General features: G+C 38.5%; 1 long non-coding RNA gene across 1 annotated transcript in view; it reads right to left on the minus strand.

Annotated features, from left to right (window-relative positions):
• Window positions 1-1,539: 1,539 nt before the first annotated feature.
• LOC112550918 overlaps window positions 1,540-8,075 on the minus strand; it is a 17,216-nt gene continuing 10,680 nt past the window's right edge. The window contains exon 3 of the long non-coding RNA XR_003094995.1: window positions 1,540-1,775. This is a non-coding gene — a long non-coding RNA (uncharacterized LOC112550918). The remainder of the gene's footprint in view (window positions 1,776-8,075) is intronic.

Raw genomic sequence — 8,075 nt, forward strand, 5'->3', positions numbered from 1 at the left:
TCTTTCCAGTTTGTCCACATCTTTGAAATGTGGGGCCCAAAACTGGACACAGTAATCTAGGTGAGGCCTTACCAAGGCTGAATAGAGTGCAACAATCACTTCCCTTGACTTGTAAGTGACACTCCTGTTAATACAACCTAGGATGCTGTTGGCTTTTTCTGCACCAAGAACATACTCTTGGTTCATATTCAGTTTATGATCTACTATAACCCTCCAGGTCTTTCTCTGCAGTGCTGCAGCCTAGCAAGTCATTCCCAGTCTGTATGCGTGCATGTAATTACCGTATTTTCACGCATATACCCCGCCCACGGGTATAAGCCGCACCCATGTATAACCTGCGGAAAATTGTAATCTCGGAAAAAAGTCCGTGCATAGCCCACACCCATGTATTCCCTGCACCTGGTAGTGTTGTTGGGGTTGGGGGGGTAACGGCCGTTTAGTTGTTAATTGTTACCAGAAGGATCGCCATTTGAGTGCTAATTACTGCTGTCAATTTGTAACATCTGCTCAAGCGAAATCCTTATGCCGTAATTAGTAAGCAACATATGAAGCTGAAATGAATGACCTTGTGGGGTAATTACCGCAGGGTCCGATCAAAATGCCCAAGAGAAAATCGTACACATTCGACTTCAAATTGTCCGTTATTGATCACGCCTAGAAACATGGCAATCGCGCAGCTGGTCGAGAATTCTCTGTGGATGAAAAACCAGTGCGAGAATGGTGAAAAGAAGAAGGCATTTTGAAAACTCTGAATCCGAGAAAGCACGCTCACAGAGGTATGCATTGTAAATGGTCAACTCTAGAAGCTAACCTGAAAGAGTGGGTTGTTGCGCAACGAGAAAGCAACAAAGTTGTGTCAACCATTGCTATTCGGCAGAAGGCCTGTGTGATAGCAAATGAGATGAAAATAACAGACTTTGGGGGTGGATGCAATTGGGCATGTAAATTTATGCGCAGAAATAATTTAGCTGTTCATTCACAAACTACCATAGGGCAAAAACTGCCAGGTGACTGGGAAGAAAAATTAACAGAATTTCGCGATTTAGTGCATAAGGAGTGCAGCATGCATAATTTGTGTCCTGCAGACATAATTAACATGGACTAAGTACCAATTTCATTCAACGTCCCAGCAAGTCGTACAGTTGATCAATGTGGAAAAAAGACGATTGAATTATCAACAACAGGCCATGAGCGAACACATTTCACCGTTGTGCTAGTGTGCACTGTGAGCGGTGCAAAGTTAAAACTGATGGTTATTTTCAAACGGGTAATGATGCCCAGTGAAAAGATTCCAAATGGAGTTGTAGTTATTTGCAACAAGGATGTAATGAAAGAATGGACAGAACGCTGTTTTCGAACACGGCAAGGCGGGGTTTTCGTGCCTAAATCTTTGCTAATTTTTGATGCGATGGCAGTGCACAAGCACTCTAGTGTTCAGAAACAAATAAATAAAGCTGGCACATTTATTACAAATAAATAAAGCTTGTCATTCCTGGAGGACTAACCTGTAAGCTCCAACCATTGGATATCTCCGTCAACCATTCGTTCAAATGTTTCATGAGAAAGGAGTGGGAAAAATGGATGAGCCCCATCTGGAAAACAGCGACGAGCCACCTATATAGAAGTTTGTAACTGGATCGTTGCGGCCTGGAGAGCTGTGAAACCAAGCTCTATAATCAACGGCTTCTTTAAAGTTGGAATCCTGGATGGCGCATCGGGCGAAGAGTCAGACTGCACCGACTTGGAGGACTACGCCGATGAACTTGAAGGTGCTGCTTTTGTAGACATGTATTTCGGGGAATCAAGTTACAATACGGACTTTGAAGGTTTTTGAACGTTTTTTAGACATTTATATGTTTTAATTTTCATTAAAGACTGTTTTAACGTTTGCAATGAAAGATGTGATTTTGTAGCATAGGTTTTTTACTATTAACGTTGTGATAGCACACCTTTAGCCAGTAGTTAAATTGAAACACTAGTCAAGCAATTAACTTCTGGGAATACTAATCAAGCAATGTGCTCATTAACTTCTGCTACACGTGCTCTTGCATAAAAGACTCTGCATAGCCCGCACCGTCGCATAGCCCGTGGCCATCCTTTTTTTTGGTAAAATCGCGTATACCCCGCGGGATATGTGTGCGAAAATATGGTACTTCATCCTAAATGCAAGATTTTGCATTTGACCTTGTTGAATCTCATCTGGTTTTCTGCAGACCATTTTTACAGTGTATCCAGGCCATTATGGATCCAAGCCTTACCTTCCAGAGTGTCTGCAACTCCAATTTGGTGTCATCCACAAATTTGCTAAGCATGAATTTAGTCCCATCATCCAAATCATTAATGAAGATATTGAACAATACTGGACCCAGGACAGACCCCTGGGGAGCCCCATCTGATAGGCTCATGGAGTATCAGAAGAGATTAGGCCAAAAAATGAGCATGTTCCAACACCTGGAATTCCTATCTGCTTCAAATGCAATAATTCAGGAAGAAAAAATCTGGAAGTCTCAAGAGAAAATGGCCTGGAGTCAAGGATTGATAGAAGCATAAGAAGTGACCCTTCTGACCTCTCTCAGTGTTTCCTCTCTCACAAACTTCAGGTATTGAACTCCAAATGGTTCAATAAGTCAGTGATTGTTGGAGCAGGATACTTTGGCAACCAAGCTGCCCTACCAGGATAACGTGGTGTGCAGCTGATTGTTGCCATTGCATGTGGCCTTTTTGCTAAAACCTAGCAGTCAGTGACCTTGACTGAGTCAAACTTTAGTTCTGCAGTTTCCTTCAAAATATAGAGTTGGTCTTAGATATAACTTCCAGGAGTCTCCTTGGGACACTTCAAAGAAGATTTGGAGGTGCTTCCTACATATTCTTAAGTGTTACAGGTGATATCTGCAGACATATCTGACACCCCAGCATATCATGGTTGACTAAAATAGATATCAGAAGAATCAAGACTTGCATAAAGATAATGTTTGTCCCTACTGATCTCAGGGCTGTGTTCTGAACTATGGTACTTATTTTGAAGAATTAACTGCTTGAAAGGCAATGGCAGCCAAATTTCAGAGAAACTTCCCCACCATTCTGCCAGCTTCCCTAGGTTTACAAGCAGTTTGGCACACGTGAAATAAATCAGTTTTTCACTTAGGAGAAATAGGGCAAGAACCTTTGGTTCCAATTCCAAAATAAAACTTGTCAAATTAAGCAAAGGAGACAATTCCTCTATTTCCAACCAGCTCCAGTAGGATGTAAAAATGAATCTGGTAACACATCTCCTTCATATGTCCATCATTTCTTACTGAGATGTTTGGATAATAACATATATAAATAGATAACAAATAAACAAACAAACAAAAAAGAAATGAAGGAAAGAGCAAGAGAACAAAAGACTGCTGAAGCGAACAAGAAATTAAAGTGATGAGCTAATCAGATGGTGCCACATAAAGAGCTCTTTCAGAAACAGATATAATGACATGACACTGGACATTATAGTGCTGGTAAAATTAAACTTGGAGTTAAGATTTATATTTTAGGCTGCAACACTGGTAAAAAAAAGAAAGAAACATGTAATTCAGAACTGGTATTGTAGTATCAAAGATAAAAATGATGGAAGTAGCAGTGGAGAAAGAGGTGCACCCATTTTTATTACCCTGTAGGTTTAGGTAACATGGTAGTAGAAATGCAAGTAAGCCATCTGCATTATAGCTTCCACCAGTGTTACTATTAGTAGAGTTGCACTGACAGTAAAATATATATCCAAGGTTTTTTTTTATGTCTAAGCTAGATCTCAGATTTAAGAGTGTGACAGCTGCTGGGAAAGGCTCCTTTTTCATGCTGACCATTGTAGCTGACTATAATATTACTAGTTAACTGTAATGATGCAAGAATACTAGAAAAAGCTGGAGAAGAGCTATTACTATTAGCATCTTTTACAGTAGAATTGGCACAGTATTTACAGAAACACTAGTGACAAGACTTCTTTGCAATAAATGTAGCCTTACTGGAGTCTACTATCCTACAGAAAAAAGCATATCAATTGTAAAGATTACATTCCTTATGCAGTCCTCAGCATGTTGCAGCTATATACATCCATATTCAGTAAAGGTTTTTTGAATAGGAATCTTACTATTACAGTGTGCCAACCCCTTTTTTCTACAGCCAGATTAAGAGTATTTTATAACATTTGCCTTTTTGCAGTTTTACTATAAACAGCAACATTTGTTGTGAAGTAATTTTCATCAGCTCAGTGAAATGGATAACTGCGAAGAATCTGATGCTGCTTCACACATAATAAAAGCAGAAAATTGTAAAATGTGAGTAAATAATTATAACCCAAATTTAGAAGCTATTCTGAATATTATTCATACAAAATAGTATACAGTATCAGCCCATTTGTACTAGGACCAACTCTCCTCTTACAGTGGTTTCATTCTCAGTGCTTTCATTGACACTATCAGAGTTAGTCCAGAGTTATACTATTGTTAAAGGAAAATCAGTTACATTACCTAGCAATTTATAACAGCTTTCCTAGTGAATTTCTTCTATCAGACAAGAAAAATGTGAGAAATGAACAACTTTCAGATAAAGCTGAAAGATTTATATTGCTGAAGTAAAAGTAAAGAAATTCAAATAAAAGATTTGCTTTATACTCTTGTAATAATTATGACGTGACCATATAAGATAGAACTATAGGTCAACAAGGTAAGAATGAGGATGTTCATTGCCTCAAATGCAGAGCTCAGTAGCTTCAAGGACTTTGCTCTTTGAGAGGAACTGGAGAAAATCCTTCCCTAGAGTAAGGTTTCAAATAAGAACTTCATAATTTTACAAGAAGGAAGCAAAATTCAGCACCTTGAGACCTGGAAGCTGACACCCTTGCTCCTTTGTTTGAAGCCAAATTTGCATATCTGAAAAACAACCTCAACATAAGAGAAATTCCTGGCCCAGGAGAACCTTCTATCACCAAGCCTCCTGTGAAATATTAAACATCGTAACAAGAAAGAAGCATAATTCAACATCCGGTTTGCCATCAGGCACCTTTGAGGTAAATAGACTGCTCCAACTTTTATCCAAGTCTAATTTTCATAAAATGAAAAATGAACTTTTCCAACCAGTATTGCGAGTGAAATATGAATTTTCATTTCTACCAGGGAGAAATTTTACAATCTTTGCATTCTCCTGTGCCTGAGGAAGGGCATTTGTGCCCAAAAGCTTGCAAATAAAGAGAAAACTTTTTTTGCAACTGTCTAGTTGGTTTAATAAAATATATCGCCTCTAGCACACTGACTTCCCTAGAGTAAATAATTTGACTAAAAATGTAAATCACTAGAATTGCAGAAAGTATTCATTTGGTCCTGTTTATATTGCTGTAAAGATTATAGTATTTTGTTCCAAGTGCCATGGATTTTATCAAAGTGAAAAGCTTGTGACTTGTCAGCTGTCTGCCTGAACAATGTTACTGGGATTTGGGTGAGACGTAGCATAGATGGAACAGATGAAAACCTAGGATATGGCACTATCTTCACTTACATGCGTCTTTAGCCGACAGGCAGATTTACAACTAGGGTAGGCAAAGAAGTTCCCATACTGATCAAGTACAGCTGCACACCCATTTCCTCATGGCAATTTTTATTGATAAAAAGAAAATGTAAAAGTCTTAAAATAACATAAAATGTTAAGCAACAAATACCTGACTCACTTTCTCTAAAATCAGAGGGAGATGACACACTTCCATCTAAGTAGCTTTTATTGGATGTCTCCCAAAGGCTCTTGCTATGTTATTTAATAAGATTTTTCTTCAGACCATTCCTCAAATCTCATCTTTCTACAACTGAAATAGGAGGCTTTTGTTACATAGTTTTCAGTTAGCAGTTACACAGAACTGGATTTCTCCTCATCATGATATACCCTATCTAGCAACTACAACTTCCAATAATCCCAGTAATAAATTACCCAGGAGCAATAACAGATGCAAATATATTCCCTTCTGTTCTTCCTGCCCTGTAATACAAAACAGGCAGAGATACAGACATCAGACGGTGATCACTTCAAAAAACGATAAAAGGAAAAATTTTGTCAGACAATACATAGTTAAACTTTAAAATTACTGCCACAGTTCACTGAGGCCAAGAAGTCAGCAAAAACCTAGCAAGGATTAAATATTGTTAGGTATAGATAACAAGAATTTAAAAATTAAAAGTTTAGCTGGATATTAAACTTTATCCTTCTTAAACAATCTGCGTACTCTTTTTATTCCTCATTTAACAACAGCAAGATACTATGTGTACTATAATGAAATTTTCGTTTAACGGCAAAATACATGGCATAGATTTCTGATGGCATGAAGATGTTTAAAGTAACATGGCATTACTCCATAACAGTGATTTTAGAAACACAAAGGAGGAATGAAAAATGGAGAATAAAATGAGAGAGAGGAAAAAAACCTGTACAAGTATTTTTTGAGTATTCTTGTCCTAAGTAACTTATTCAGTTACCAAAATCAGCACAGCCCACCTACTTCTGAGGAATATAAACAGTATATTCAGAGTTGCAGAACTCGATATTTTAAAACCAAGTTGTTTTTAAACTCACATATTTCAAAACCAAGGAATATTCCAGTTTTTCTGGGGACCAGAATACTGGAAAGCAGATTCCATCTCTTTTCTTTTCCTGGACTTGAACATTGAAATGTAATTTATAGGCATATTCTACTTTCTTAACAAAAATATTAATTGTTCCTAAAATATGCATTTTCATATAATTAGCTTAATTTTGTTACTATATGGCTGTTGACGAAATTTAAGTTTAAGAAAAATTAATTATTGAGGCTTTTAATTGTATACAGTATTAGGCTGATTGTGAATGTTAGTATTATTAATAGATGTCCAACCTATTGGAAGAGCACCCTGTTTTCAGGTCTTAGGAATAGAAAGAAATACAGTTCTACTATGCAGACAATAAAATTCCCACTGAAAAGAGTAACTCCAGTTCGCCAACTGAATTACAATGGTGTAAAACCAACATGAGACAAGTTTGTTACCCAAGACTGTGAAGAGAATCAAAATCTGAACTGCTAGTAGAATTTATTTGGAAAAGGATTAAAATTTCTAAAATAAATATGTTTATTTGCCACCATTTATCCCAAGCCTTTAGAAACTGCATAAGCATCGCTTCTCTTACTGACATATAGCTAATTAGAGGTGGGAAGAAACACGGTAACATGTGCAAAAGCAAACAGCAGCACTACTCAGCAGTTTGGGTATAAGTTTCAACTCTCATATTGAGGTGGGGTAGTTTGTATTTTTTAGCAAAAAAAATATATCGTTTGTCTACTCTGTCCATCCCAAATTCTCTCTGAGTCAAATGTAATTCATCGGAGCCAGAAAAATATGTCTGCATTCCTCATTTTCCCTCAACAAATGCTCCTTTTTCTAACTTTCAATATTGGCAGAAATGATTGAGGAAAGGAAGCAAAGTATATCATTGTTTCAACTGAAGCTGCACAAATGATTTAGATAAACAGAACCTAATTGCCCAACCTGGACTATGGCCACATACTAGGATTAATTAGTCAAATTCTGTCAGTTGCTCTGGTGTAAATCTGGAATAGCATTTCTAAACGTGATTTCCCTTAAAACATGCTAAAAGGGGCGTGTCCACACATGCAAGCAGGTGCACTTGCAGCAGCTTAAATAGAAGTGGTGCAAATTTGAGCTGGGGCTTTTTGCCTCAGCACACGTTGCTTGGACATGCACTTTGTTGTGGAGCAAATTGTGCCACTAGGGGCAAAATAACCCTGCTTGGCTCCTCCTGGATCTTTAGCCAGGGGCAGCTAAAGCCCGGGGCCAGCACCTGTGCTGTCCCCAGCACTATAAAAAGCTGCCCTGGCAAGTAGCTCAGGAGCTCTCAGGAGCTTCTGGGGCCCAGCCAATTGGTACCTGGGGACACTACCCCTTGTGCCAGCTGGACTGCTGAAGCAGCCCTGAGAGTACGCTGCACCCTTTACCCACTGCAGCAGTCTGGCAGTGGGGGCTGCTGCCTGGCTGTGACCTGCTGTGGACCTGCCAGACTCAGATTGG

This window comes from Alligator sinensis, unplaced genomic scaffold (assembly GCF_000455745.1).
Source record: "Alligator sinensis unplaced genomic scaffold, ASM45574v1 scaffold195_2, whole genome shotgun sequence".
Lineage (NCBI taxonomy): Eukaryota > Metazoa > Chordata > Crocodylia > Alligatoridae > Alligator > Alligator sinensis.